Source organism: Miscanthus floridulus, chromosome 1 (assembly GCF_019320115.1).
Source record: "Miscanthus floridulus cultivar M001 chromosome 1, ASM1932011v1, whole genome shotgun sequence".
NCBI lineage: Eukaryota > Viridiplantae > Streptophyta > Magnoliopsida > Poales > Poaceae > Miscanthus > Miscanthus floridulus.
Genome location: NC_089580.1, coordinates 68,890,291 through 68,899,084, shown reverse-complemented (window position 1 = coordinate 68,899,084; position 8,794 = coordinate 68,890,291). Strand labels below are relative to the sequence as shown.

The 8,794-nt window shown below is 42.2% G+C and overlaps 1 pseudogene; it reads right to left on the bottom strand.

The window, feature by feature from the left end:
• Positions 1–610: 610 nt before the first annotated feature.
• LOC136486558 (folylpolyglutamate synthase-like) lies at positions 611–8,237 on the bottom strand (annotated as a pseudogene).
• Positions 8,238–8,794: the final 557 nt, after the last annotated feature.

The window sequence follows — 8,794 nt, the reverse complement described above, 5'->3', positions numbered from 1 at the left end:
GTACCAGGGAACGTCATCTTGATATCTCAGTGGTGGTGCCTAACAAATATATATTGCTTAGCTGCTAACAAGTGTTGACTGGCACAAACATTCTATCTAGTTGTATCAAGATAACTTGGTTTTGGCTCTCAATCTGCAACCTGATAGATGCAGAAGAAAGCCAAAGAGAGGGTGGGCACAAGGAGTGACAGAAGGCTTTAAAATACAGTGCCTGAATCCTTTTGCACGAGAAAAGAGGAATAAATTGAAGTGGTTAGGGCGTTAGACTCCCAGTCAAATGAAAAGGTCAGAGGTGTATGAGAATAAAAGTGCCACGTCGTAACGCTAGCTTTGCTCACTTCTCCTTCCATGGCTTTAATTTTTGTTTTTCCTCTTATCCTACACAAAGTGATGGAACCATACATAGTGTCCCTAATGGCCACAAATAGTCCGAGACATCTGCAGAAGCAATGGAAAAACTAAAACCCAGTGTTAGCTGTCGACCAATGTTATTCTTAGTGCACCAGAAACACAGGCGATTAAAAAATATATTTTCATCATACTATAGCTAATTGTAAAGAAAATGCAATTGGCCTTTTTGAGAAGTATGGTCATGAAAATGAATTGAATTTCAGAGGATAGAATGACAAATAAGCTTATATAGAGCATCAAAGAACAAGAACAGAAACTAGCTCGTTGAATGATAGGAATAGAATTATCTCAACTGGAGGAAAGCGGGGGAAATGGTAAGACATAGGATACATATGTACCTACCTCTTCTCTGGTTCTGGTTCAGGACCTTCTTTTTTTTGTTTTAATCTGGTTTCACTCTGAAGAATTCATTCTGCAAAAAAATTTGTACCATGTCAGTTCCAGTTCTGCTTCTATGCAAAGTACTCAGGGAAACCCAGGACAACCACTGATGTCGACAGCTACTCTCCAACGGGGAATGCTGCCGAAAAATACATCTGCAATTACCACAACAAACATTTATAGAATAGATGATTTATAAATACTGATTTTCTAGAGGAGTATAAATAAATGATATGATTGGTATAATAAAATTCACTGTTTGTACATTCTAAAAATTTGGTTACATTCTTCTGGACTGAGCATGTAGTGGCACATAATGCCAAAAAAGGCAGGGAGACAGGAACTTAAAAAAACGATGAAATACAACAATTTTACAGTTGATCGGAACTGAAATCAAAATGCCTTTCAATTTCTTCCAGTCTTCTAACCAAGTTGATATATTGTGTTATCCCACTCACAAATTTCGATAACCTTAAGTTAGTGCCATAGTGGTCCACAGGCAGCCATTTCAATCTGAACAATGTGCCATTCCAAATGAAGTTACTTCTTGAGCAATCTCAATACATCGCCAACAAGGTGCAGGGAGCCAGCAGCTAAGACCTGGCTCAGTGTGGAAATGCAAATGTATCAGTAAGTAGGAAAGCAGTTGCTAGAGAAATGTAGAATGTAAAAAATAGCTATACCATGGAATAGAATGGAAGGAACATGAAACCAAAACAAATTTAACAAAGATGTTAGATATTCAAAGTAATGGAAAACGCAACAAAAGAAAAGCAAGAAAACATAAATATGTACGCAGAGTCGTACACCAGCAATCAGATTAACAGGATAACACACAATACATGACAATATTAATGAAGAGGTACATGAATCAGTGACGGTTACTGCAGAAAATGTGATACACTGGCACTCAATTCTGCAAGTCCATGAAATAACCTTGTACTGAGGGAATAATGGACCGAACACTCTAGATGCACATGATAGGATGTCTAAGTGCTGTGGAACATTTGAGAGAACTCTATAGAGATTGTAGCATATGCTTTCACCTGAAATTGAATCGATTGGTTTTGTTGAGCAGTTTCCCTTAGCCATTTAATTGCCAACGGAAGAGATTCAAAAACTGAGCTAGTTCTGCTAGAGTTTGCATCATTTAGACCTGCAGCATTCCCACAAAGTCCATATATCATCTTCAACTCAATGTTTCAATAACAAAACACATGCTGACAACTAAACAGAATTTCACAATGAAATTTGGAACAACCTTTATTGCCATGAGGCAGGTTTTCCCACACCTTTTGGAGTGACAACTGCCATGACAGATCAATTTGTTCACGCTCTGAAGGTGGTGATGCAAGGGAACCAAGCTTGTTGTACTGTGATTGGTTTGGCACAAATAAGGCCTGCTCAAAGTGGAGCCCTGAGAAAAATGGTTACTAATATTATAAGACCAACAGGAGCATTCATACAAGTACATTGATCTTGAAGAGCAAGCAAATACAGAGTATGGCAGCTAGTTCATACAATACTTAACCAGCTGGTTAACTAGCCACTCATTGGAACAAAGGACAATTTCTACATGATATGCATATCAGCATTGGTTATAGGAGAATCTTGTATTTTCTCCAGACATCATTACATGTGAGTAACTACGGAAGGAAATATTATATGGTTCAAGATCTTCAAACAGAAATAAAGAATTTGATTGTTGTACCATTTTGAGCACATGTATCTACGTGGGAGCAATCTCTGAGGATCTCTTACAGTCATGCAATTGAAAAGGAGAAACTGCAAATATAAAAAAAAATAAAAAATCCAAATGAGGATGCATAATAATATATAATAAGTGAAGAAAAATGGTATGTGCAAGAGAGAGAGAGAGATGTGATTCGACACGAAAACTGCCACTGTAACGCATACCTTCCTAGAATCCCTGTCAGTATGAGGCTGCTCCAAAGAACCTGTCTGCATTCCATCCTTATTTGTAACGTGGGCAAACCATCTTGCACAGATTTCCATGCTTTCCGGACTATGTGCCCCATCCAAATAGAAAACCAATGAAGAATCACGATCCTTATCGTTTTCTGAGTTCACTTGTGGATCTGGAACAATCTGTGCTCGACCTTGCAGACAAGCACTTGACAGCCCTTTGATGAACTGATCTGGCAAGGTGCCCTGCATTCAGTGGTAGAATGACAACTGCCGCTAATATATCTTGAAGGGAAATAAATACATACATATTTGGAGTACTTACAGAATGTTTGACATGTATTCTGTTCAAATGGCCTTGCCTCTCAAGCCAGGTATTAGCCAATGCAACTGCAAGACCTGCATTCATGTATTGGTGTTCACCATGGAGTCCAAGAGGTTGATCCTCTAATTTCTGTGGGTCCAAAGGCTGGACTACTTGAAGAGAAACCTTTAGAGAATTTCAGTTGGTTATATCAAAAGCTGATCGTAATTATAGTCATGTTAATGGACAAATTAATAAAGGCAGCGTTATGGACTAGGCATTGGCCTAGAGCCATGGGTTCAGCAGTTCAAGGCCAAGCAACAGCTGCACATCACACAACAAATTAGCCGTGTGGTCTGCCAAGGAAACATGTGAAGATTAGATTAGTATTGATCAGTTTGTTAGTTAAGGTCATTTAGTTGTATTTCTTAGCTATGTTTATTAGGAGCCAGCCTATAAAAGAAAGGCAGATCTAGGGATAGTAGGAAGAACCGTCGGTAACCACTGAGAAAGGTTTTCCTTTGTCACTCGCCAACAACCTTGCTTGCTGCACCCATGCCTCCTTCAACAGTGGCATCAGTGTCATCTTCACCACCAGTATTGCCACTGCCTTTGTCTGCCTTAGGCCATGGCATTGACTGCGCTCACAGTGGTATGGAGCCATGGACCACTTCTCCAACTGCATCTTTGTATTGCTACTATTTGTGTCGCAGTTCTTCCAACTGCTTCACCAGAGTCTTCACCTCCCACTGGAGGCTCTGGGATAGCAGGAAGAACCAGCTAGTCACCCTCCCTCTAGAGGCTCTGACTGCTTTCTAGGGCTCTTCTTGCTTATCCTTAGAGCTTGTCGTATTGCCTTCCTTTTATAGGATGGCTCCCAAGTCCTAACAAGCATAGCTAACAGATTCAACTCAAGGATCTTATCTAACAAACCAATCCATACTAATCTAACCTTCACACTGTTGCCAGCCACATAGCTAGTTTGTTGCGCTGATGAATGAGCACCTATTTCTTGTCCTTGAACTGCTGAAACCATGGCTCCAGGCCAATGCCCCAGTCCATAACATGCAAGACATGGTGACAACTAAAAAGGACTGCGACATCAAATGTAACATACACCCAACTCAGAAGCTCGCTGCATCAGTACATACATTGCCTCTTCTGGCTGTGGAACTGTATACGCCGAAACTCCTTTCTGTATTGAGGAAAAAGGCCATATATGAAGAAAAAAAATCAGTTTTAGCTACAGTAGGTCAGCTGATGAATATCCAGGCAAAGCTAGCAAAACACCTTAAGAATCCCAGCCTTCTCTCCAGCAATTTGTCCAAGTGTGTTTCCTGCTTATTGGGAACAAGCATTGGCTGTGTAAAACAAATCTACTAAGGATGCTATTTCATCTTTCAGTTTCATAACTAACCAAGAATTTCCATATGATCATACCCAAGGGATGATACTCCACAAACGACAGGTGCTCTGACCTGCAAGTGTTCACAAATCAGCTATGCTCCTCAGCATTTGTTCAAGTCAAGCTATTGTCAATGATTTTCACATGCACTAAGGCCCTGTTTAGATCCCACCCAAAATCCAAAATTTTTCAAAATTCCCCGTCACATCAAATCTTGCGGCACATGCATGGAGCATTAAATATAGGTAAAAAGAATAACTAATTGCACAGTTTGCCCCTAATTGACGAGACGAATCTTTTAAGCCTAAATAGTCCATAATTGGACAATTTGTGCCAAATACAAACGAAAGTGCTACAGTAGCCAAAAGCCAAAAATTTCCGCATCTAAACGGGGCCTAAGTGTGAACTTCAAACAGATTATGCACAGTGCAACTGAACCTAGATGGCTATATGAGCCAACTACAGCATCACTGATTATTTAGCTTGCACAGAGATCTCAGTCCAAACTTTTTGAATACAAAATATAGTTGTAAGGTTCAGCATTTCAATCAGAAAGTCAAGATGGTATATCAACATAAGTCTTGCTAGTCAACAAGCTTCCTTTTTGTTTGGTGAATGGTGACTATAGACTATAATAGTATAAATCATGAACACTTTCTATTACCACGTATTGTTATTTGAGTAGAAAATAATAGTAAGCATACTACACACCACATTCGTTGCATCATACTTCCCTCCCAAACCAACCTCGAGCACCGCGACATCCACCTGCTTAAACAGGACAAAACAAGGAAAATTTTTTGAGCATGCTGCTAGGAAAGGATAAAAAATTTGAGCAGCATTCGACGGCTTCATCTACATAAAACAGTAGTGCTTCTTAAATAAACTTATTAGATAATTAAGGACTTTATAATGCAGATTATTAATAATGTGTCATATCTGTCAAGAGCATTAGCTGCAAACAGTTTGAGTGGAGATGATGACAGGTACTCCCTCTGTCCACGTATAGTAGGCACAACTCCAAAAACACCAAGGCCAAGGAATTGTTTAATTACCGTGCGTTTTTAGGAGACTTCCTTTAATTTTGGCTCCAAATAACTCCGCCCCATCCATCCCCGTCATGCGCCGTTAGGGCTCGCCCCCGCATGCATTCTGTTTAGCTTCTACGCAAATGTAGATTCCTTCCAGCTCACGTCTAGTGCTAACGGCCAGCTGCATGCGCGAGAGCTGAAGAGTCCAAGGGTAAATGCTGCATGCAGCCATGCGCAGAGCCACCTTGTATTCGAGGACAGAATAAAAATATGGTTACGCCTACTATACATGGATGAGAAGGGCAATACGCCTACTATACATGGATGAGAAGGGCGGGCCTGGTGCACTGGTGAGAGCTGTCTCACTGAGTCACCAGGTCGCGGGTTCCAAGCAGCCTCTCCGCAGATTTTGCGGGGGGAAGGCTTGCCTTGGTTTTTCCCTTCCCCAGACCCCACTCATGTGGGAGCCTCCGGCACTGGGTCTGCCTACTATACATGGATGGAGGGAGTATTATCAAGGAAGCAATCTTTTAGATTCCACTATGACACAAAATATGCTTTTCAACCAATTTATTTTCATACAAAATTAGGCAACATCCACGAATTCCCTCAGGCTGGGAAAAAATCCGTTAAAAAAGGAAGCTGGGATATGCTTCCTACACCCACTGCATGATTAAAAAAGTTGTGGACTAGAAAGTGTTTTGCAAAGTATTAACCTGCTCATCTGAAAAGATCTTGAATGCTAGCAGTGCAAGGAACCTAAAGTAGGCTGGCATTGGTACATCATCACCAGTCCTGTCCTGGATGGTACAACAAATATTTCAACAGTGTCAATGATTGTTTCCAAGGAGACCATAAACTCAGAATAAAATGTCGCAGATCCACTGTTGTTTCTTTTATATTTCACCAACCATATAAAGAAAATCAGGTGGATAGTTACCTTCAGTTTGTTCCAGCACCACCAGAAATACCTAATAAACTTTTCTTCCGAAATGTCCAGCCTATAGACTCATCAGAACATAGGATATTCAATATTCAATAAGTGTCAAGGCACATAATGATAGAAAGAATTAAATAAATTCAAGCAACTCAACTATAAATGCCTTCAGAACAAGCTAAACATACCGAACTGATAAACAAAATAAAGGTTGAAAGGTGGTAACGGAGAAAATTACCCATCAAGCCGAAATCGCTCGCGGACATCCATCAAATGCGGTGAAGTGAAGAGCCCAGTGTGGAAACCACATGATCGAAGGATTGACTCAGAAAATGTGCATGTTGAACCCTAAAGGATAGAAAAGATACATAGATTTCAAGATGCGTCCGTTAAACATTTTCTTTTGCAAGACTGGCATAGAGTTTCCACAGTATATTGAGCGCTAGAACAATCTAAAAAGAGCTTCAGTTCATTTTCATTGGTCTGGCAAACAAAGCTTGCAGTCCAGTCCATTTCTCAGGAAAGAGAAACTACACAGATATGCAAGTTTCCAAAGTAAACCGTTCTACAACATAGATTTTGCTGGTTGCGATTATGATTTCAAATACCCTGGTCTCCCAGAAATTAAAGACACATGATTCCTCCTGTGTGCTCTCCTTTTTTTAGTGCCAAGACAGTAAAATGTTGGTTGAAGGGCGGGCCTGATGCAAGCGGTAGAGTCTTACCACCTGTGACCGGAAGGTCCTGGGTTCGAGTCGCGGTCTCCTCGCATTGCACAGGCGAGGGTAAGGCTTGCCACTGACACCCTTCCCCAGACCCTGCACAGAGCGGGAGCTCTCTGCACTAGGTACACCACAGTAAAATGCTGGCTCCAATGTTCCGTAGGGAAACACAGGCCAAACAGAAACAAATTGGATATCAGGTGTGTGAGTGTGTGTTGTAAGGGTTCTAGACCCTCATTCTTCTTCATACAAAGATACGCAGCTCTCCTGCATCTGCATGTTCTAGGAAAAAAAAAAAGAAACAAATTGGATCTAGCACTGATCACTGAGATATTGTTATAACTCCATAACAACTACCGTTGTGAATCGTGATTGTGCAAGATCACCAATAAGTGTGTTACTGAAACCGCATAGCTAAATCCATCGGATGCAGTATATAGAACTATAAGAAATAAGAAAAGGTTAGCCCCACAGTGCAACAGCAGAAGCAGCGGTTACCTTTCCTTTGGTCCCAGCAACGTGAACCACTTTCAACTGCGCGATGGACTCCTCCAGTTCAAGTATCTGACAACACAACCATACCTCAATCAGAAACAGCAGCAGCAGCAGACACCGAGACACGAACCAAACGGAAACACCCCGGCCTAACTCACCTGCACGTACTTGGCCATGAGCTCCCACTGGTTGCCGCGGTTGCCGGTGTCCGTGCGCACCTTCTGCGTTATCAGCGACGCGAGGCACCCGAGCACCTCCTCGTATTCCGTCGAGCCCGTCGCCAGACCTGCGCTCCACACGCACCATCGATTCACCAACAAGAAAAAGCAACGGAGATTTAACGGTACGGGCTCAGCTGGCACGTCGTCGCTCACCTGCGTGCGCGACGCCAGCCATGGTACGGGGGAGGAGAAGGGACGGGTGAAGCGGCCCGGGGAGCGGGTGGCCTAGGTTGGGGGCCAGCGGGCGGGGAGGGGCGGAGCGGAGTGAGAGGAGGAGCTGGCGGAGGTGCGCGAGGCACGGCGTGGGCATGGCGACGGAGGCGGGCACTAGTAGCGTGGCAGTGGTGGAGGCGGTCGGGGAGATCGGTGCGTGTCGGGGGCGCGCGCCGCCGCCCGCGCGTATCTCTCCGATGTCCGATGACTGGCGCGGAGTAGATCGGCCAACTTTTTATGGCGAAAAAGTTGGGCCTGGATTTAGGATAGACTTCTGTTCTTTTTTTTTTTAGTTTCAGTTCGGGCCATTTCTGGGATTCGTTATTGGGCTTTAGCTGGCCCATTTATACGACCATCGATAAGAAAGAAAATTCATACGAGACAACGAGAGGTAGCACTTCACTAAAATGCAAACGCTCTAAAAAAAAAGCAACCAAAATCATTCAATTTTTAAAACAATCCGGCTGCTGACTTATTGGAAAAAGAAAATAAACTATATCTGTCCAACTTTGAGTATTTTTTTATGGTGGCACCAGTCAACAATAACTTGAAAAACCTAATCTAAATAGTCGTCACCATAATTGACAATATTTTTAACCAATGCCTCTGCATTTCTCCGAAATAAAAAAAAATGTAGACGAACAGCTAATGAGTAGCCAAGTGAAATCGAATAGCTTAGGGCAGCCACAATGATTAAATAAGTTTGCTCTCTATTAGATCTACATGTCATGTCCATTTAGACTATTTT